The sequence below is a fragment of the Theropithecus gelada genome, chromosome 4, assembly GCF_003255815.1.
Source record: "Theropithecus gelada isolate Dixy chromosome 4, Tgel_1.0, whole genome shotgun sequence".
In the NCBI taxonomy this organism is placed as follows: domain Eukaryota; kingdom Metazoa; phylum Chordata; class Mammalia; order Primates; family Cercopithecidae; genus Theropithecus; species Theropithecus gelada.
The window spans coordinates 126,071,057-126,094,049 of record NC_037671.1 but is presented as its reverse complement, the minus strand read 5'-3'; the positions used below and the strand labels follow the sequence as shown (position 1 = coordinate 126,094,049).

The following is a 22,993-nucleotide window of genomic DNA, read 5'->3' as shown; positions in this document are numbered from 1 at the left end:
ATGTTACCCACATGCAAAAGACAACTCAAATTTCACTTAGGGTTTAAAAAAAATCACTGTATAGTGAACAATCATTATTAACGACTAATATCTACAGAAGCCCATCCATGCTAACCTGCCTTTCATAAATGGTATCTAGACCAAATGAGATTTATATCGCTCAGAGAGTAAGAGAAAGTATGTTTTTGATGGAAAATATTTGCTATTCTCCTATCACTCTAAACGATGGCAACCCTAGGGGAGGATCTTTTCTTTCATCCCCTTCCCCAACCCAACAAAATGTAAGCAAACATCAGGTACGCTCTGCTCCTTAATCCCACACACTTTTACAACAGTCCTCACTTTAGAAAATGATGTGAGAAATAAACACAGATTTTTTTTTTCTCTTGAGACACAATCTCACTCTGTCACCAAGGCTGGAGTGCGGTGGCATGATCTTGGCTCACCACAACGTCTGCCTCTCCTGCCTCAGCCTCCAAGTAACTGGGATTACAGGCACCCGCCACCACGCCTGGCTAATTTTTGTATTTTCAGTAGAGACGGGGTTTCGCGATGCTGGCCAGGCTGGTCTCAAAAGCCTGACCTTAGGTGATCCACCCACACTGCCTCCCAAAGTGCTGGGATCACCGGCGTAAGCCACTGCGCCTGGACACATTTTTGTCTCATGTTGAGATGAATACAAATTAAAGTATACTTCAAGAAACAGTACTAAAATAATGCAAGACATATCTTTCCAGCAAGAATGTCTCACCTCACCACATGTCTTTCTTAACTATAAACATACCTAAGTATCAACACACCAAAAACCAGAATCTTAGTGTTTTAATAGGGCATAAATTCAAAAATGTGATTCATAAATAACATAAGAACTATTAGTGAGTTCTTTAACATTTGGAGTCAGTAACAATGTTTATAGATGAAAATACATTCAAATTTGATACATCAAATATTTAAAATGAACAGAAAAGCATAATTTCTCTTTAGAGGATAGTTTCTTTTTTATTTTAACCAATTTTGCTTCACATAGGCATACTTTCAACTGGAAAACAAATCCCTTATTTTGATTCTATCCCTTGTATTATATAACAAAAGGTTATGTTAGTTTTCCAACAGAAACGGCCTTTAAAAGAGTAATTCTATATTTTTTTGCATGTGTTCAGGTTTTTTTTTAATGTATCACATTCCATAATCCAGTATTCAATGGACCAAATACTTGATTATAATCAAGAAATTGCCTATTAGGGGACACCCAGGAAGTCACAGAATTTCAGAGGTTATAAAACACTATTATTCAGACAGGCGTGGTGGCTCACCCTGTAATCCCAGCACTTTGGGAGGCCAAGGCGGACAGACTGCTTGAGCTCAGGAGTTTGAGACCAGCCTGGGCAACATGGCAAAACTCCGTCTCTACAAAAACACAAAAATTAGCCAGGTGTGGTGGTACACACCTATAGTTCCAGCTACTCGGGAAGCTAAGGTAGGGGGATTGCTTGAAACAGGAGGTTGAGGCTGCAATGAGCCAAGATTGCATTCCACCCCGGGTGACAGAGCAAGACTCTGTCTCAAAAATTATAATAATAAAATAAAACACTATTTTTCAAAACTAAGTGTGAAATTACCTAAGTGATTGTCACGATGTAGCACTGAATTCCTCTTCTGAATAGCAATATTCAGAAGACAGAGTAAAAGAACAAGTTAAAGGTAGAGTAATACTTTAACAAATATACTCCAGCCCTTATTTCCCTCTCCAGCTTCAGACTCCAACATTAACTGCTAATACCAACTTGCTGTCTCTTATCTGTCCAACAAGCACTTCAAAATCTCTTGACCCAAAACTGAACTCAACATCTCCCACCCCAAACCAGCCCTTCCTTCCTCCTCCATTCCCTTTTTCGCAGACAGTCGCGCATCATCCACCCAACTGCCCACACTCAAACCTGGAGGCCAGCCTGGGACTCTGGCTCTGCTCCCACTTCTGCCGTGTGCAACCATTAAGCACCAAGTTGTACCGATTATGCGGCTCAGACATCTCGCAAACATTTCCACTTACTTTCACTTCTTTTGTCAGCTACTAGCTCCTAAACACTTTGCTGGTTTAGTCCACCACTCTACTGACTACTCTCTGCCTTCTTCAGCTGTTTATAACGGCCAGAGCAATCCTTGTAAACTGTGAATTTAATGTAATTCCTCATACTCTCATTCTTAAAAAACTTTAGTCAATCCTCATATTTTTGGATAAAGTCAAAACTGTTAATATGGCTCCTAAAACCTCCAAAAATCTGACCCCCAAGTCACCTCTTCAGCTTCACCTCCAACCACCCACCTTCCTAGGATAACTCCAAGCAAGCAGGTATTGATGTCCAGCTCCAGGAACATGCCATGCGTGCTTCTCACATCTGTCCTCACACGCCACTTCCTTCCTCTTCTAGAATATCTACCCTCCTGCAACGCCATCTCCATCCCAGCCTGGTTAACTTTACTTGTCATTTAAACCTCACTTTAATATGATTAATTCCATCAAAGATTTTCCCCAACACAGCAAGCCTGCATTAAGTGTTCTCAATGTATCCTATCAGGACACAAGAACTATCTTTATTTTGTTCACTGTTGTATTTCCAGCATCTAGCAGAATTCTTGGCACATAGTGGACACTCAGAAAAAATCTGAATGGCTGATTAAATGGCACAAAATGGAGAAAACATTTTAAAATCTTCAGTCTCACTGACTCTCCTGATCAAATAGAAGTAAGGAATGCTGAGTACAGGGGTCATTCACTACAAAAAAAAAAAAGTAGTAAGAATCCAAGCGAAGTGTTAAACCCATTGAGCAGAATTTATAGAAATACATGTAAAATAAGCTGGGTGCGGAGGCTGACACCTGTAATCCCAGCACTTTGGGAGGCCGAGGCGGGCAGATCACAAGGTCAGGAGTTTGAGACTAGTCTGGCCAACATGGTGAAACCCCGTCTCTACTAAAAAATTAGCCGGGTGCAGTGGTGGGCACCTGTAATTCCAGCTACTCAGGAGGCTGAGGCAGGAGAATCGTTTGAACCCAGGAGGCAGACGTTGCAGTGAGCTGAGATCACACCACTGCACTCCAGCCTGGGTGACAGAGCAAGACTCCACCTCGGGGAAAAAAAAAGAAAAAGAAAAGAAATATGTGTGAAATAAGTCATTTAATTCCATTCATTATTTTTAGATAAATCACATTTGGTAACTTTACTGAATCATAACAATTATGTACATCCTATCAATTTAAATCTGTCAGTTTTCTAGAAACACATTTTATTCATATACTCTGAACAAACTGAAAAATATTTCTAACACCAAAGTGATGAAAATAAGTCTGCATTTTTCTATGTGACACATAGAAGCAAAAGGCGAAGATGATCAGTTGATGATGAAAGCAGTAGGATATTTGCACTTTGTTAGGTTTTTCAAAAGAAGAAACTTTTTAAATGATAAATCATTTAAAAAGTAAATCATTAGATATGTGAGTCTGAGGTCCTTTTAAAAATGATATATTGAAATATTTAAAGAAAGTTTTATTTTAAAAGTCCTTTTCATAAAGTAATAATTTATTCATAATAATAAGTTATTTGATCAGTTTAAATTAATTTTACTCAGTTACTACCCAGTTTATTTTACTGAAATTCGCATGTGTTTTCACACTCCCGCTGCTTCTCTCAGCTGTCACACAGCATCCACTGTGAGACTGCACCATGTCAACCCTGCCTGTGGTCACTTTCATCTTCTGGTTCCTATGATCTAACCTCATGTCCTCATTGGGTTTGCACCATTGCAGGGGAATGCATGAATCCACACCCTGAAGACCAGAACGGAGGGAAATAAAGCTAAATCTATTTTTACTGATTCACATTTGATACTTTAAAGCCCTGATTTTTTACCCACAAATTAAAATTTTCTTCCTTCAGTTTTATGCCCAGTTTACAGTTTGCAAGTATTGACTTCCTAGTAAGTTGTTTCAACCTAATTCCTCTGTTTTCCTTTTCAAGTTCACAGGAGGCATTTTCCAAGTCAGTTGTGTTTCCGTCTCCTACTTGGCCCTATCCACGTGACACAGGGTGCAAGGCCACAGAATTAAACGTGAGCAGTAGCTGCCGGTGTATCTCCTTTCGTACCCAGAATCCTCCCAGGAACCAACTGATAAAACAATTCTGAAAATAAGAGCTCCCTGTGTGAGAAAGGGAGGAAACTTCCCTAACCATATTTAGCCAAGAAACAGTGTAAGTCCCCAAGGAGTAGTCTTCAGCAGCCATTGCATGATTTCATGAAGTAGCTGCTCCTTGACAGGCAGTAGTAAAACACTTAAAAAAAAAAATTCCATGTTTTCCTTCAAGTAGCTGTCACTCCTTTAGAAAAACGTTTCTTTAGGTCTACAGCCTAAAGGAAGGGTAATCTTTTGCGAATTTTTCTAAAGTTTGTGTTAGTCAGATTAAACAATGTACAGGTAATGCACATGGACAGGCCGATATCATGTTAATGCCTTTGGCCTGGATGCAAAATTAATATCCTACAAGCAAATTATTATACAGCCACTGAGTTTCAAAGACTAGCTTCTTCTAGCACAAATGAATTATTGTATTCATAGACTACTTATAATAATCAGTTTTTCCTGAGCCCAAAATCTCAAAATGCACTACAGTTTCCTACTCAAATAGATGAAAATTAGAGCTGATCTCTATTCAACAAACAGAAAGGCACACATGACACTGTGCACCACCAGTTTTCACAAAACATTTAAAACTCTGCACCAAAATTTGGGAACAGAGAATTTCTTGGTGTATTTTACTGAAAATATATATATATTGTTTAATTACACTGGCAAACTTCTCTTGAATGAATGCAAAATGAGTCAATGCTATTTCTGTATTGGATGTCCAGAATCAAAGCTATGGGAAAACCTTCAAGAAAATATATCTTAATACTAGAGATATTCTCAATAATGAAAGAAAAGACTGACATTTCCTCAAATACACAGTGCTTTCTCCCATGTAGTTACCTTTAACATCCTTAAATGGAAATGCCAGGAGAAGCTCTGAGACAACAGTAAGTACAAAAAAGCCCAAGCGTCCATTCATTCTTAGCAAAGGAAGAGTTACTTCCTGTCACCTCACCCATTCAGCAAGTGACCCTTGCAAAGGCCACATACCCAAGTAAGCAATGCCTAAAAATCAGGAAGAGGGACGGCTTTACACATTACATCGATCGCAGTGCCATACCCTTAAGTTCAATATGAACTTTAAAAAAATAAATAAATAAAAGAGTTGGAGTCTCACTCTGTCACCCAGGCTGGAGTGCAGTGGCGCGATCTCGGCTCACAGCAACCTCGCCTCCCAGGTTCAAGCAGTTCTCCTGCTTCAACCTCTCAAGTAGCTGGGTAATACAAACAACTAAAATAAGCCTTTACATCTGATCAGCCATGAATATGAAATTATCAATCAGTGTTAAAGTAGGGGAGGTGGGAGTAATGGGGACCTTGTTGGGGTGGTGCTTGTTGGAAAGACTGCTAATAGACTGAACACTGATCCCAGTCTGCCCACTCGAGACTAAAGAATTTCCCAGGACATGGGACTTGTGGTGCCAAGACTAGGAAAGTCCCAGTTGGTCAGTCCCAGCACACAGATGTGACTAAAGCACTGGGACTGAGCAAAGATAAAGGTTATCACACACAAACTCAATCATAAGAGCAGGGTAAACCCAACTGACCTTCAACTTTGAGGACAGCTCAAAGTTGGTATTCTAACAGCTCTCAGTGGTAAAGTCAAGTGTCAACAGTGAAATGATCACACAAAAAATAAGGCTTCTTTTCCCCCAAGCAGATTATACATATTAATTAAATGGTAGAGAAGTCAGGCACAGTGGCTCACTCCTGTAATCCCAGCTTAAGGCCAGGAGTTCAAAACCAGCCTGGGCAACGTAGCAAGACTTCATCTCTAAAAGCTAGAAAAATTGTCCAATCAAAGAGGCAGAGAAGAATCTAGTGACACTGCTTCTCTGACAGCAAAAATAACTCATTAAACTATATGTATTTAATATATGTACACATTTTATGTGTGTGGTTTAAATGTGTATTTGTTACACTGCTGAAAACTGATGCATAAGAAACCCCCAATCCAACATAATTGTGTAGTAATGGGATTTTTTTCTTTTTTTTTTCTTTTACCCTGTGTTAATGTAACAAGAATTTAACTTGCAGACTACAAGGGTAATAAAGAAATGGGGAAAATTCACTCTCTGATAACAATTCCTAGGTCTAAAGACTAACAGCCTGACACTGTATCACACCCCAAACCAGCACATTCGACAATCATGAAAGAGGCATTTGGGAATTTCCAGAGCTGCAGTTCACACTGACATGGCCCGCCCACCTTCAGGAGAAACCAAGACATTAAGGAAACAATGATCTCCAGCCAGGAGCAGGATTTACACAGCCCTTTCCCGTATGCAGGGCCTCAAAAAAGGGGTCAGGGCCCCCAGAAAAAAATGTCTCAGGCCTCCAACAAGGGGGTAGTTGATACTGACATGCAACAAAGTCAGCTCTGTCTCTCGTCCTCACGCCTGTCCCCTCCCTGTGTCCAGAGAGGGGTGATTTGTACAGCATCCCCTCCTCCTGTGAGAAACCTTGTTCACAAGAGAGTCGCAGCTAAAACTGTGAACTCACCAATGAAATGTGAGCGATGAAATGTGTTGAGAGAGAGCATTAAATGAATGTTACAGAGGTACTAAAAGAGCCCTAGGAGGATGTGCTGGCCGCGGGCTAGTCTCCCATTCATATGAGAGAAGCGTGTAGTGTAATCTAGTGTAGTGCAGTAGTGTAGTGTAGTGTAGTCTAGTGTAATGTAGTGTAGTGTAGTGTAATGTAGTCTAGTATAATGTAGTGTAGTCTAGTGTAGTGTAATGTAGTCTAGTGTGGTGTAATGTAGTGTAGTATAGTCTATAGTGTAGTATAGTGTAGTCTAGTGTAGTGTAATGTAGTCTAGTGTAATGTAGTGTAGTCTAGTGTAGTGTAATGTAGTCTAGTGTAATGTAGTGTAGTGTACTGTAATGTAGTCTAGTATAGTCTGTTGTAGTGTAATGTAGTGTAGTCTAGTGTAGTATAATGTAGTACAGTTTAGTGTAATGTAGTGTAGTCTAGTGTAGTATAATGTAGTACAGTCTAGTGTAATGTAGTGTAGTCTAGTGTAGTGTAATGTAATGTAGTGTAGTGTAGTCTAGTGTAGTGTAGTCTAGTGTAGTGTAGTCTAGTGTAGTATAATGTAGTCTAGTGTAATGTAGTGTAGTCTAGTGTAGTGTAGTGTAGTCTAGTGTAGTGTAATGTAGTCTAGTGTAGTCTAGTGTAGTGTAGTGTAATGTACCCTAGTGTAGTCTAGTGTAATGTAGTGTAGTCTAGTGTAATGTAGTGTAGTCTAGTGTAGTATAATGTAGTGTAGTCTAGTGTAGTGTAATGTAATGTAGTGTAGTGTAGTCTAGTGTAGTGTAATGCAGTCTAGTGTAGTATAATGTAATGTAGTGTAATGTAGTCTAGTGTAGTGTAGTCTAGTGTAGTATAATGTAATGTAGTGTAGCATAGTCTAGTGTAGTGTAATGTAGTCTAGTGTAACGTAGTGTAGTGTAGTGTAATGTACTCTAGTGTAGTGTAGTGTAAAGTAGTGTAGTGGAGGGATCGGGGTGTCATCTCAGGAATCAGACAACCCTGGGCCCTCACTCACATGGAGCACCGTGGACAAGCTGCTTCGACCCGCTGCCATTTATAATGGCTACATGATCAGGCAGCTATAAACACTGAGATAAGATGAGATACTTAAGTGCCCAGTCAATGTGAACTTCTAATAACTGACTCTTAGAGACTCCACAGTAAACTTAGAAGTCTCAACCTACAGTCATCTAGATTTCTACAGGGAAGACTATGTTTCAAGAAGCTGAGACTACAATTCAGCCTTTCCCTACTCATACGCTTCACTCTCCTCCATTAATTGTATTATTTCCCTGTCAATTCCTGTCCTTTAGCTAATAAAGAAAAACTTGACAAGCCACTCCACTTCTGGGCCACGACACATTTTATAATACCCAGAACCAGTCTATATGTTCACAGGAGGATAACACCAAATAAAGCAGTTTTTTGTTTTCTTTTGTGTCTCTCTCCCACCCCCACCCTGCCTGGGCAGTATCTGCACTGCACATGAAAAGGAGATGATGGGAGTAGAAATGGCCAAACAGATGTTTCTCATAAGTATCTGAGTAAAATATCTTGAGACATGTCGAAGCTGAGCAATTTCCCACCAGCCTTGCAGTTAGGGAGGCTACAAAGCATAACAGGGGGTCTGCAGTCAGGTCGCTGTGGAAAACCTAGCTGTTCCCTTCTTTAGAAACAGCCAAGGAAATGGTGAAGCATTGTGCAGAGCCACTGGAGGCTAATGGAAGAGAGATAAGGGTCAGTAAGGGAATGGAGGGGGTGCACTGTGGGGTGGCTGAAGGCAGAGGATGAGGAAGGCAGGTCACTACTTCACATGGTGGCAAGGAACATGGAGGAGCCCAGAACTCTTCTGGACTCTACCTTTGGTTCTAGAGCAGATTAAAACGGCAGAGAAGTTGTGTCTGTCTCTCCAGACAAAAAGGGTAGAAAAGGCTGGGTGGCTCACACCTGTAATTCCAACCCTTTGGGAGGCCGAGGCAGGTGGATCACCAGGTCAAGAGATCAAGACCATCCTGGCCAACATGGTGAAACCTCGTCTCTACTAAAAATACAAAAGTTACCTGGGTGTGAGAGCACATACCTGTAGTCCCAGCTACTCGGGAGGCTGAGACAGGGGAATCGCTTGAACCTGGGAGGCAGAGGTTGCAGTGAGCCGAGATCCTGCCACTGCACTCCAGCCTGGCAACAGAGCGAGACTCAGTCTCAAAAAAAAAAAAAGAAAGAAAGAAAGAAAGAAAAAGGGTAGAGAAAGGGATAGCTGCTCACACTATTAGTCTTTACTCCAGTTCTAATTCTACATGTATTGTCCTATTTGAGAAAAAAAATTTTAAATGACCCTAATCAAATTTCATCTGTTATTGATGAAAATTATACTGTAAAATGATACATTAAGTTCAGTATATTTTAAAGATACATTCAAAACATTTATAGAACTAAAAAAAAAATGGAATTATGTTCAATGAATCCTCACGTAGCAAATTTAAGCTTTCAAAAAAAAAAAAAAACTAAGCTTCTTAAACTATTTAAAGCATTGCCTATAACGCTTATGATACAAAATTTAGAAAGTCAAACCTACTCTTTCTGGAATTGAAAAGCCCCTTTCCCCTTCAAAATAGAATCCCTGACAGGCTGCATATGATCGAAATTGTCAGTAAAGAAACACAGGATTGGCCAGGCGCCGTGGCTCACGCCTATAATCCCAGCACTTTGGGAGGCTGAGGTGGGTGGATCACAAGGTCAGGAGTTCGAGACAAGCCTGGCCAATATGGTGAAACCCCATCTCTACCAAGAATAAAAAAATTAGCCGGGCGTGGTGGCGTGCACCTGTAGTCCCAGCTACTTGGGAGGCTGAGACACAAGAGTCGCTTGAACCTGGGAGGCAGAGGTTGCAATGAGCCAAGATTGCACCACTGAACTCCAGCCCTGGGTGACAGAGTGAGACTCTATCTCAAAAAAAAAAAAAAAAAAAAGAAACACAGGATTGACATAAAGGACCAAATCCTTGGAACAAAAGCTTCTCCTTCAAGTGGTATCACAGCCACTGCTTTTTCACTGTGATGGTTAACTCTACGAGACAGCTAGGCTCCGCCATGAGGCCCAGCTGTTTGGTCAAACACCAGTCTAGATGGTGCTGTAAAGGTATTTTTTAAATGGGATTAACATTTAAACCAGTGGACTCTGAGTAAAGCAGATTACCCTCCATAATGTGTCATCCAATCTGCTGCAGGCCTTTGGAGCAAACACTGAGATTTTCCCAAGAGGAAAAAATTCTCAAGAATTTGAGAAACAGTGAAACACTGGCTGAGGTTCCAGCCTGCTGCTCTGCAGAAACTCACACTCATGGTTGCAGCAGTCTTAGCCTGTTTCCAGACTTGCCGGCCTCCTCAGCCACGTGAGCCACTGCCTTAATGTCAGTCAAGCAACCTCTCTCTGTCTGTCTCTGTATATGTGTTTGGTGAGTGTGCATGTGTGCGTATGCATGTGTGCATCACTTAATGGAAACATGCGAGAAATATCTTGCTAGTTGGTTTCATTGTTGTGTGAACATCACAGAGTGGACTTACACAAACCTATATGGTCCAGCCTACTACACACCTAGGCTTTATGCTATAGCCTACTGCCTCCAGGCTACAAACCTGTACAGCATGGTACTGTGCTGAATACTGTAGACAACTGTAACACAATGGTCAGGATGTGTGTATCTAAACATATCTAAACATAGGAAAGGTACAGTAAAAATAAGGTATTATAATGTTACGTGACCACCATCATATATGTGGGTCCAAAACATCCTTATACAGTGGGTGACTGTGTGTATAGACATGCACACAAAGTGGGGCCGTCGGAAAACATGTTCTATATAAACTTTCATGCTAGAAAGAAGCCCTGTAAAGACAGAAACTTCTTTTATAATCAATTTAGATGCCAAGGGACACTGTCTTGTGCTCTGCCTTTGACAGAGTTTGGAAATCTCATGTTGAATTGTAATCCCCAGTGCTGGAGGTGGGGCCCCGTGGGAGGTGTTTGGACCATGGGAGCAGATCCATCAGACTTTGTGCTGCCTTCATGATAGTGAGTTCTCATGAGATCTGGTCATTTAAAAGTGTGCAGCACCTCCCCCGACCCTTACTCATGCTTTTGCAGGTGATGCACCTGCCCCCGCTTCACCTTCCGCCATGACTGTAAACTTCCTGAGGCCTACCCAGAAGCTGAGCAGATGACAGCATCATGCGTCTCATATAGTCTGCAGACCCATGAGCCAATTAAACCTCTTTTGTTTATAAATCACCCAGACTCAGATGTTTTTATTTATTTTTTGAGACAGGGTCACCCAGGCTGGAGTGGCATGATCTCAGCTCACTGCAACCTCCACCTCCTGGGTTCAAATGATTCTCCTGCCTCAGCCTCCCAAGTAGCTGGGATTACAGGCACCTACTACCATGCCCAGCTAATTTTTGTATTTTTAGTAGAGACGGGGTTTCGCCATGTCACCCAGGCTAGTCTTGAGCCCACGGCCTCAAGTGATCCACCTACCCTGGCCTTACAGGCGTGAGCTGCCGCACCCAGCCTCAGGTGTTTCTTTATAGCAATTCAAGAACAGCCTAATACAGCCTTTTAACCTATGAATTAATGACAGAGGGAGAGAAAGAGAAAAAAATAAAAATAAAAAAAAAACAGAGAAACCTAAACATTCTCAAAATGCTATCAAGGGAAGCACATCTAAAACATAAACTTAAAACATAATACAAAATTATTCCTATATTTTAAACTTACTTCAGGAAAGCAGGGCTTGTAGCCTGGACTCTGCAGACTTCAATGCTCACACTGGCTGGGGTCACCAGTGGCCTCTCAGCTGTGGAATCCAATGGTGGGCTTTCCCTCCCCTCCTCCCTCATGAGTAAGCGAGCATTCACCCCCTTACCAATACGATCCTTCTAGAAACACACTCTCTTCCTGACCCCAATCATGAATACGTCCCCAGGTTTTTCTCTCTAATTTATATTTTCTAACACCTCTGAAATACCTGTCTGTTCCCATAACTCCACAGCTAGCCTGGTCTCCTCCTGAGCAGCCGCATGCTTCTCTGGTTGCTCTCCAGACATCTCTATGAGGATTTCCTGCTCCCTCCCCAAACCCAAACTCCACAATGGGAAAGTGAATGTATTACTCTCTCCACAAGGCCAAGGCCTCCTCATCAAGCTCTGCTTCTGTCAGTCATTCAATCTGATTCAAAGTCTTGGATCCTCCTTAATGTCCCCTTCTTCCTTGCCACCATATCAGATCAGGCTTTGAGTTGTACCCATCCACCTCTCACAAGAGTTCCCACAAGAACTGTCCCTCCTCCGGCCCAGGCCTCGTGGCCTCAGGCAGGCTCTCTTGGGCTGGCCCTGGCACTCTCTCCAGCATCTGGTCTCTCTCGCTCCCCACCCAAACTATGCACATCAATCTTCCTAAAACACTTCTTGCTTCATGTCATTCCCTGATTCAAAACACTTTTATCTCAGTACATTCTTTATTTTCTAGGTTGATTTGAACATTCAGTTGTCAATCATGCTAGCAATGTTAGGCATTTAAGACTTTAAATTTAAAGAGACAAAACTTTTAATGTAATTGGTCAGCTCTGATTGTCTCTTGCAGCATTTCTCTTTTTTTTTTTTTTCTTTCTCCTAAGCCCTCCTAAAACTTAACATTCTAATATAAACTAATACCAGTTCAAAATTCCAGCCCCTAAGTCCCGCTGACTCCCACGTTAGGAGTTTTAAATTCTAATCTTGTATAAATGAATCACTGCATGCGGCAAACTCTTCATTCACCCATTGGAAAAACTTCACTGAGCAGGGACTCTGTACCAGGCACTGCTGCAGGCCCTGGAAGCACAACAGTGAACAAAGCAAACCAGGTTCTTGCCTTCAACATGCTTACAGATGGGGAGTCAAGAAAGTAATATAATAAATAGCACATGATCATAAGTGCTTTGAAGAAAAACAAAGGTCAGTAAAATAAAGGTATAGAGCAGGTGACACAGGCAGGAGATGACACTTCACATGAGTTAGTCTGGGGAGACCCGTTGGTAGGGAGATACTCCAGCAGTCCTGAACGCAGGAGGGCCCGAGCTTCAGGTACCTGGAGGAAGAGCTTGCTATGCAGAGTGTTCAGTTAGTACAAAGGCGCCAAGAGGGAGTGTGTTCGGTGAGCTCAAAGTGCAGAGAGAACAATGCACTTGACCCAGTGAGAGAGAGAGTGCTAGAGAGATGGCCGAGTGGCAGAGGAAGCCAGCCTTCTTCAGGGCAATGGGGAGGACTCTGGATTTGACCTAATCTGTGAGGAAACCACAGGGCCACAGAAGTGAAACAGCTGACTGGCCCTGTGCAAGGCTCACTCCTGCTGCTGTGTGGAAGGAGACCAGCAAGGAGCAAGGCCAACGCCGGGAGGCCAAGGAGAGGCCGTCTCACTGGTCTAGGCATGGGCCGTGGGCAGAGCAGTGCAGGTGGCAAAAAGAGTCCCCAAGATTTGCTGTCTGGTGGGGTGTGATACTAAGAGTAGAGTCAAGAATGACTTCAAAGACTTGGACCTGAGCAAATGGAAGAACAGGGATGTAATTTTCAGAGATAAGGGAAGAAACACGTGGAGGGTAGAAGCGTAAGGTTTGGTTTTGAACAAGTCTGAGATAACTGACTGATATGGTTTGGCTGTGTCCCCACCCAAATCTCATCTTGAATTGTAGCGTGGAAGGGACCTGGTGAGAGGTAACTGAATCATGAGCATGGGTCTTTCCTGTGCTGTTCTCGTGACAGTGAATAAGTCTCACGAGATCTCATGGTTTTATAAGGGGAAGTTTCCCGGCACAAATTCTCTCTTGCTGCCATGTAAGAAGTGCCTTTTGCCTTCCACCATGATTATGAGGCCTCTGCAGCCATGTGGAACTGTGAGTCCAGTAAACCTCTTTTTCTTTATAAATTATGCAGTCTCAGGTATGTCTTTATCAACAGTGTGAAAACGGACTCACACACTAACTTTCCATGGAAACACTGAATACACAGTTTAATATGATTCCTTGAGTTCAGGGGGAAAGTAAAGTTTGCAGATCAACTTGCGAGTTACCAGTTTATAGACAAGGCTGTGGGACTAAGTGGGTGAAGAGAGAGGTTGAAGGCCTGAGCCTTGCAGTTTCTCAACATTGAGAGATTGAGAGGACAAAGAGGGGCAGCAAAGGAAAAAACCAACTCCAGTAGGGTCCTGGGGATCAAAGACACAGTTACCCAGGAAGGAGGGTGCAGCCAGCTTCGTCACATGCTGCTAAGAGGAAATTCTTAGTTCTCTTCCTTGCATAAGAAAGTCTCTTAGATCAGGGAATCACGTTCAGGAAGCCATGCAAAAGTCGAAAATGAAAGTTTTCATGAAGGTGTTTATTCCAGATGTTTTCTTTTTTGGATTAGATGTTAAGATTTCCATTCATTGAATGCATTCATTCTCTTACGTTTCAACATTAACACCTCCATTGTAGAAAACATGCAGATTATTGATGTTAACTCTTAAAGAAAACATTTAAATAAATCTTGCCAAATATAACCATATAGAAAATGTTCAGAGTTAATAAGTAACAGGAAATAACTATTTAAATAGCAGACTTTCAATAACCTAACAAAGAGAGATGATGTTTGGAATATACAATTTTTTGAAAGGGATAATTATTTCCTCTCAACAGAAATCCCTTCGCCAATCTTTCATAGCTTACCTAAAATACCATGGCTGAAACTATTAATGTGTTAGGAAAGAAGACTTTCTTGCCACTAAGGATTAAGAGAGAAGGTAAAAGGCACTTTGCAATTTCCTTCCCTGGTGCGGCTCACTTTCATTCCTATCCACAGTGGTGAGAAGGGGAAAGAAAGCGAGGCCCAGGCAGCGGGCTTGGGGGCGGGGAGGGCGTTGAAGGAGCCGCGGGTGGGGTGGACAGGGACAGTTAACAAACACAAAGGGTCATTCTAGAGGGTCCTATCTGGAGCATCAGGGACGTGCTCAGTAGCCCTTCTGGTCCTTCTGGACTGCAGATTTATGACACAGTCTTAGTTTAGATGTTGAGAACTTTAGAAGAGAAGCAACACTTCAGATGGTGACCCAGACTTGCCCCTGGAAAAGCCAGAGTTTAGAGGCAGGAGAAAATGATATTCACTGACCTCTGTCACATCTCTAAATCTGTCCTTTCTGACAGGCAGGATTGGAAGTCCAGGTCACTTCCCATCGGTTCAAAAACTACCCAATTGCCTTAAGTGCACAAAGAAATTCTATTTGAGGCTTTATTTCAAATGCAAGTTATAGGGATGCTCTACTGTTTTTGCACAAAACATTAACTATTTGTTGAAGGTCTCACAATGTAACATAATCTGTATGTAATATACAGGCATGAGCTACCACACGTGGCCCTGGTATTTCCACCAGAAAACCGATGCCTCGTGTATTTTAAACGCATATTCTGTTAATGATATATTTTGTTTTTATTTTGTTTCCATTAATACATAATTTTCCCTCAAGTATACTGTTCAACAATCATCGTGCCATATGATTAATTCTTAGAAAGCAAATGGGAACTAAATAAAGATGATGCTAGATGGGCCTAAATGTCCAAAAGCTGCCTAGGGCCATCACAGAAACCACAGAAGATGTAATTGCACACTATCACCTGGAGCAGGACAGAGACCAAGCTCTGCGGACGCCCTGCTGCACCCAAGCCACGTGACTTGGGGGAAGAGGGACAAACAGCCTGGGAAGTGGGAGTGTCACTTCCAGCTGCTGACAGAGCGGAGTAATCAACCACCACACACAACACCCAGTTTACAAACGGCAGGGATTTTCATTTTCATTTTCTAGCCACAGACCTGTCCGTACTTTAAGGTGTTAAATGGCATATCGCTAAGTATCTTTATTTTCCAGCACACCCACTGTTTGTAGAACTCTGCAACAGGCAACTGTACCTGTCAGGCAAGACTCTGAACCCAGCAGTCACCTGAATGAAATCTGAGAAGCCTTGTTACCTATCACCAAGTCCAACCCATAAAGCTGAAGCCATTTACTGGCAAAGTTGCCTCTGTCTTGCATTTGAAAGCAATTTTTTTTTTTTTAACTGTACTTTATGTTCTAGGGTACGTGTGCACAACGTGCAGGTTACATATGTATACATGTGCCATGTTGGTGTGCTGCACCCATTAACTCGTCATTTATGTTAGGTATATCTCCTAATGCTCTCCCTCCATACCCCCCAGACCCCAGTGTGTGATGTTCCCCTTCCTGTGTCCAAGTGATCTCATTACTCAATTCCCACCTATAAGTGAGAACATGTGGTGTGTGGTTTTCTGTTCTTGCGATAGTTTGCTGAGAATGATGGTTTCTAGCTGTATCCATGTCCCTACAAAAGACATGAACTCATCCTTTTTTATGGCTGCATAGTATTCCATGGTGTATATGTGCCACATTTTCTTAATCCAGTCTGTCACTGATGGACATTTGGGTTGGTTCCAAGCCTTTGCTACTGTGAACAGTGCCACAATAAACATACATATGCATGTTTCTTTATAGCAGCATGATTTATAATCCTTTGAGTATATACCGAGTAATGGGATGGCTAGGTCAAATAGTATTTCTAGTTTCAGATCCTTGTGGAATCGCCACGCTGTCTTCCACAATGGTTGAACCAGTTTACAGTCCCACCAACAGTGTAAAAGTGTTCCTATTTCTCCACATCCTCTCCAGCACCTGTTGTTTCCTGACTTTTTAATGATCACCATTCTAACTGCTGTGAGATGGTATCTCATTGTGGTTTTGATTTGCATTTCTCTGATGGCGAGTGATGATAAGCATTTTTTCATGTGTCGCTAGCTGCATAAATGTCTTCTTTTGAGAAGTGTCTGTTCATATCCTTTGCCCATTTTTGATGGGGTTGTTTTTTTCTTGTAAATTTGTTTGAGTTCTTTGTAGGTTCTGGATATTAGCCCTTTGTCAGATGAGTAGATTGCAAAAATTTTCTCCCATTCTGTAGGTTGCCTGCTCATGCTGATGGTAGTTTCTTTTGCTGTGCAGAAGCTCTTTAGCTTAATTAGATCCCATTCGTCAATTTTGGCTTTTGTTGCCATTGCTTTTGGTGTTTCAGACATGAAATCCTTGCCCATGCCTATGTCCTGAATGGTATTGCCTAGGTTTTCTTCTAGGGTTTTTACGGTTTTAGGGGTTTTTACGGTATAAGGGGTAAGGAAGGGATCCAGTGTCAGCTTTTTACTTATGGCTAGCCAGTTTTCCCAGCACCATTGATTAAATAGGGAATCCTTTCCCCATTTCTTGTTTTTGTCAGGTTTGTCAAAGATCAAATGGTTGTAGATGTGTGGTATTGTTTCTGAGGGCTCTGTTCTGTTCCATTGGTCTATATCTCTGTTTTGGTACCAGTACCATGCTGTTTTGGTTACTGTAGCCTTGTAGTATAGTATGAAGTCACGTGCCGTGATGCCTCCAGCTTTGTTCTTTTGGATTAGGATTGTCTTGGCAATGCGGGCTCCTTTTTGGTTCCATATGAACTTTAAAGTAGTTTTTTCCAGTTCTGTGAAGAAAGTCATTGGTAGCTTAATAGGGATGGCACTGAATCTATAAATTACCTTGGGCAGTATGGCCATTTTCATGATATTGATTCTTCCTATCTATCAGCATGGAATGTTCTTCCATTTCTTTGTGTCCTCCTTTATCTCATTGAGCAGTGGTTTGTAGAGGTCCTTCACATCCTGTGTAAGTTGCATTCCTAGGTATTTTATTCTCTTTGAAGCAATTGTGAATGGGAGTTCACTCATGATTTGGCTCTCTGTTTGTCTGTTATTGGTGTATAAGAATGTTTGTGATTTTTGCACATTGATTTTGTATCCTGAGACTTTGCTGAAGTTGCTCATCAGCTTAAGGAGATTTTGGGCTGAGATGACGGGGTTTTCTAAATATACAATCATGTCATCTGCAAACAGGGGCAATTTGACTTCCTCTTCTCCTAATTGAATACCCTTTATTTCTTTCTCTTGCCTGATGGCCCTGGCCAGAACTTCCAACACTATGTTGAATAGGAGTGGTGAGAGAGGGCATCCCTGTCTTGTGCCAGTTTTCAAGGGGAATGCTTCCAGTTTTTGCCCATTCAGTATGATACTGGCTGTGGGTTTGTCATAAATAGCTCTTATTATTTTGAGATACGTTCCATCAGTACCGAATTTATTGAGAGTTTCTAGCATGAAGGGCTGCTGAATTTGGTCAAAGGCCTTTTCTGCATCTATTGCGATAATCAGGTGGTTTTTGTCTTTGGTTCTGTTTATATGCTGGATTACATTTATTGATCTGCATATATTGAACCAGCCTTGCATCCCAGGGATGAAGCTCATTTGATCATGGTGGATAAGCTTTTTGATGTGCTACTGGATTCAGTTTGCCAGTATTTTATTGAGGATTTTTGAATCAATGTTCATCAGGGATATTGGTCTAAAATTCTCTCTTTTTTTGTTGTGTCTCTGCCACGCTTTGGTATCAGGATGATGTTGGCCTCATAAAATGAGTTAGGGAGGATTCCCTCTTTTTCTATTGATTAGAATAGTTTCAGAAGGAATGGTACCAGCTCCTCCTTGTACCTCTGGTAGAATTCAGCTGTTAATCCGTCTGGTCCTGGACTTTTTTTGTTTGGTAGGCTGTCAATTATTGCCTCAATTTCAGAGCCTGTTATTGGTCTACTCAGGGATTCAACTTCTTCCTGGTTTAGTCTTGGGAGAGTGTATGTGTCCAGGAATTTATCCATTTCTTCTAGGTTTTCTACTTTATTTGCGTAGAGGCGTTTATAGTATTCTCTGATGGTAGTTGGTATTGCTGTGGGGTCAGTGGTGATATCCCCTTTATCATTTTTTATTGCATCTATTTGATTCTTCTCCCTTTTCTTCTTCATTAGTCTTGTTAGTGGTCTATCAATTTTGTTGATCTTTTCAAAAAAGCAGCTCCTGGATTCATTGAGTTTTTGAAGGTTTTTTTGTGTGTCTATCTCCTTCAGTTCTGCTCTGATCTTAGTTATTTCTTCCCTTCTGCTAGCTTTTGAATGTGTTTGCTCTTTCTTCTCTAGTTCTTTTAATTGTGATGTTAGGGTGTCAATTTTAGATCTTTCCTGCTTTTTCTTGTGGGCATTTAGTGCTATAAATTTCCCTCTACACACTGCTTTAAATGTGTCCCAGAGATTCTGGTATGTTGTATCTTTGTTCTCACTGGTTTCAAAGAACATCTTTATTTCTGCCTTCATTTCGTTATGTACCCAGTAGTCATTCAGGAGCAGGTTGTTCAGTTTCCATGCAGTTGAGCGGTTTTGAGTGAGTTTCTTAATCCTGAGTTCTAGTTTGATTGCACTGTGGTCTGAGAGACAGTTTGTTATAATTTCTGTTCTTCTACATTTGCTGAGGAGTGCTTTACTTTCAACTATGTGGTGGTCAATTTTGGAATAAGTGTGATGTGGTGCTGAGAAGAATGTATATTCTGTTGATTTGAGGTGGAGAGTTCTGTAGATGTCTATTAGGTCTGCTTGGTGCAGAGTTGAGTTCAATTCCTGGATATCCTTGTTAACTTTCTGTCTCATTCATCTGTCTAATGTTGACAGTGGGGTGTTAAAGTCTCCCATTACTGTTGTGTGGGAGTTTAAGTCTCTTTGTAAGTCTCTAAGGACTTGCTTTATGAATCTGGGTGCTCCCATATTGGGTGCATATATATTTAGGATAGTTAGTTCTTCTTGTTGAATTGATCCCTTTACCATTATGTAATGGCCTTCTTTGTCTCTTTTGATCTTTGTTGGTTTAAAGTCTGTTTTATCAGAGATTAGGATTGCAACCCCTGCTGTTTTTTGTTTTCCACTTGCTTGGTAGATCTTCCTCCATCCCTTTATTTTGATCCTATGTGTGTCTCTGCACGTGAGATGGGTCTCCTGAATACAGCACACTGATGGGTATGGACTGTTTATCCAATTTGCCAGTCCGTGTCTTTTAATTGGAGCATTTAGCCCATTTACACTTAAGGTTAATATTGTTATATGTGAATTTGATCCTGTCATTATGATGTTAGCTGGTTATTTTGCTCGTTAGGTGATGCAGTTTCTTCCTAGCATCGATTGTCTTTACAATTTGGCATGTTTTTGCAGTGGCTAGTACTGGTTGTTCCTTTCCATGTTTAGTGCTTCCTTTAGGAGCTCTTGTAGGGCAGGCCTGGTGGTGACAAAATCTCTAAGCACTTGCTTGTCTGTAAAGGATTTTATTTCTCCTTCACTTATGAAACTTGGTTTGGCTGGATATGAAATTCTAGGCTGAAAATTCTTTTATTTAAGAATGTTGAATATTGGCCCCCACTCTCTTCTGGCTTGTTGAGTTTCTGCTGAGAGATCTGCTCTTAGTCTGATGGGCTTCCCTTTGTGAGTAACCCGTCCTTTCTCTCTGGCTGCCCTTAACATTTTTTCCTTCATTTCAACTTTGGTGAATCTGACAATTATGTGTCTTGGAGTTGTTCTTCTTGAGGAGTATCTTTGTTGCATTCTCTGTATTTCCTGAATTTGAATGTTGGCCTGCCTTGCTAAGTCGGGGAAATTATCCTGGATAATATCCTGCAGAGTGTTTTCCAACTTGGTTCCATTCTCTCCGTCACTTTCAGGTACACCAATCAGCCATAGATTTGGTCTTCTCACATAGTCCCATATTTCTTGGAGGCTTTGTTCATTTCTTTTTACTCCTTTTTTCTCTAAACTTCTCTTCTCGCTTCATTTCATTCATTTGATCTTCAATCACTGATACCCTTTCTTCCAGTTGATCGAGTAGGTTACTGAAGCTTGTGCATTTGTGACGTAGTCCTCGTGTCATGGTTTTCAGCTCTATAAGGTCATTTAAGGATTTTTCTACATTGGTTATCCTAGTTAGCCATTCATCAGATCTTTTTTCAAGGTTTTTAGCTTCTTTGAGATGGGTTCAAACTTCCTCCTTTAGCTCGGAGAAGTTTGATCATCTGAAGCCTTCTTCTCTCACCTCGTCACAGTCATTCTCTGTCCAGCTTTGTTCTGTTGCTGGTGAGGAGCTGCATTCCTTTGGAGGGGGAGAGGCGCTCTGATTTTTAGAATTTTCAGCTTTTGTGCACTGCTTTCTCCCCATCTTTGTGGTTTTATCTACCTTTGGTCTTTGATGATGGTGATGTACAGATGGGGTTTTGGTGTGGATGTCCTTCCTGTTTGTTAGTTTTCCTTCTAACAGTCAGGACTCCCAGCTTCAGGTCTGTTGGAGTTTGCTCGAGGTCCACTCCAGACCCTGTTTGCCTGGGTATCAGCAGCAGAGGTTGCAGAAGAGCGAATATTGCTGAACAGCAAATGTTTCTGCCTGATTCTTCCTCCAGAACCTTCATCTCAGAGGGGTACCCAGCCATGTGAGGTGTGAGGTGTCAGTCTGCCCCTAGTGGGGGATGTCTCCCAGTTAGACTACTCAGGGGTCAGAGACCCACTTGAGCAGGCAGTCTGTCCATTCTCAGATCTCAGACTCCGTGCTGGGAGAACCACTACTCTCTTCAAAGCTGTCAGACAGGGACATTTAAATCTGCAGAGGTTTCTGCTGCCTTTTGTTTGGCCATGCCCTGTCCCCAGAGGAGTCAACAGAGGCAGGCCAGCCTCTTTGAGCTGCGGTGGGCTCCACCCAGTTCCTGCCACCCAGTTCTGGAGGCTTTGTTTACCTACTTAAGCCTCAGCAATGGCGGGGAACCCCTCCCCCAGCCTCGCTGCCACCTTGCAGTTAGATCTGACTGCTGTGCTAGCAATGAGGGAGGCTCTGTGGGCATGGGACCCTCCGAGCCAGGGGCGTGGGATATAATCTCCTAGTGTGCCATTTGCTAAGACCCTTGGTAAAGCACAGTATTAGGGTGGGAGTGACCCGATTTTCCAGGCATTGTGTGTCACGGTTTCCCTTGGCTAGGAAAGGGAATTCCCTTCCCCCTCATGCTTCCCGGGTGACGTGATGCCTTGCCCTGCTTTGGCTCTCACTCAGTGAGCTTCACTCCCTGTCCTGCACCCACTATCTGACACACCCCAGTGAGATGAACCTGGTACCTCAGTTGGAAATGCAGAAATCACCCGTCTTCTGTGTCACTCATGCTGGGAGCTGGAGGCTGGAGCTGTTCCTATTCGGCCGTCTTGGAACCACCCCCCAAAAGCAATTTATTCTTACTTTACATATAACTGTGATACTTTGGGGCTTACCTGGAATATAAACCAATGCCAGGGTACATAAGTATGACAAAAATGCCTATGAATTAAAATAATCTTAAATCATCAGAATTTAAGAGATATCATAAACTTAAACCATCAGAAATTAACAGAATAATGCACAGTACCACTCCAGGATCGGCTTGCCTGGGTTTCGAAATTCAGTGTGTGCTCAGGCCAATCTGCTTAACTTCTCTGACATGTATTTTCTTAAATATTCAATGGAGATAATAGTTATTACCACCTCACAGGGATGTACTGAGTCTTAAATAAAATAATCCAGGCAAAAGGCTTAGCACAGTGCCTAAAATACAGCGAGCATGCACTAATGTGATAGTTCTTTTTTTTTTCCCCCACAGGTAGTCTTGCTCTGCTGCCCAGGTTAGAGTGCAGTGACAGGATCACACAGCTCACTATAGCCTCAAACTCCTGGTCTCAAGATATCCTCCAGCCTGAACCTCCTAAGTAGCTGAGACTACAGGCACATGCCACCACACCCGGCAAATATTTTTATTTTTTAATATTTTTGTAGAGATAAGGTCTCAATAACCAGGCTTGCCTCAAGTGATCCTCTTGCCTCAGCCTCCAAAGTGCTGAGATTACAGGTATGAGACACTGCACATGGCCCTGTTATTTCCATCAGAAAAAGAATACCTGACATTAACTTGCTCAGATGTGGAAGTCAGAGAGGCACACATAATTCTTAAACAAAATTTTAAAGATTTCAGCCCAAAATGGTTAATTTCTAAAGTGTAGTGCTTCAAGTGAAATTCACTATACACTAATGTAACCCTCCAGATTTATAGATAATTGAGATTTTGCTATAGCATTTTTTCATATAAAAAATAAATATTATATATAATGCCTGAATATTAAAAATGCTGGGTTTTCTTTTTTAATTTAGATATTGAAAAGACTCTTTAATTATCTGAGGGCAACAGATCCATGCATTTAAAAGCTCAGATTTTTGTCACAGTTGTCAGAATCCTTAATATCATGATTTTTACG

At 41.8% G+C, this 22,993-nt stretch overlaps 1 protein-coding gene across 8 annotated transcripts in view; it reads right to left on the bottom strand.

Annotated features, from left to right (window-relative positions):
• PDE10A (phosphodiesterase 10A) overlaps positions 1-22,993 on the bottom strand; it is a 337,758-nt gene that overhangs the window by 280,989 nt on the left and 33,776 nt on the right. Inside the window, exon 2 of one of the 8 annotated variants that reach the window (XM_025382251.1) lies at positions 10,919-10,925. The exons of 6 other annotated variants lie outside the window; for them this stretch is intronic. The gene's annotated coding sequence lies outside the window, so the exon portion shown is untranslated. Of the gene's footprint in view, positions 1-9,632; positions 10,292-10,918; positions 10,926-22,993 lie in introns of those variants that run through there. One more of the 8 variants, XM_025382257.1, reaches the window with a different exon arrangement.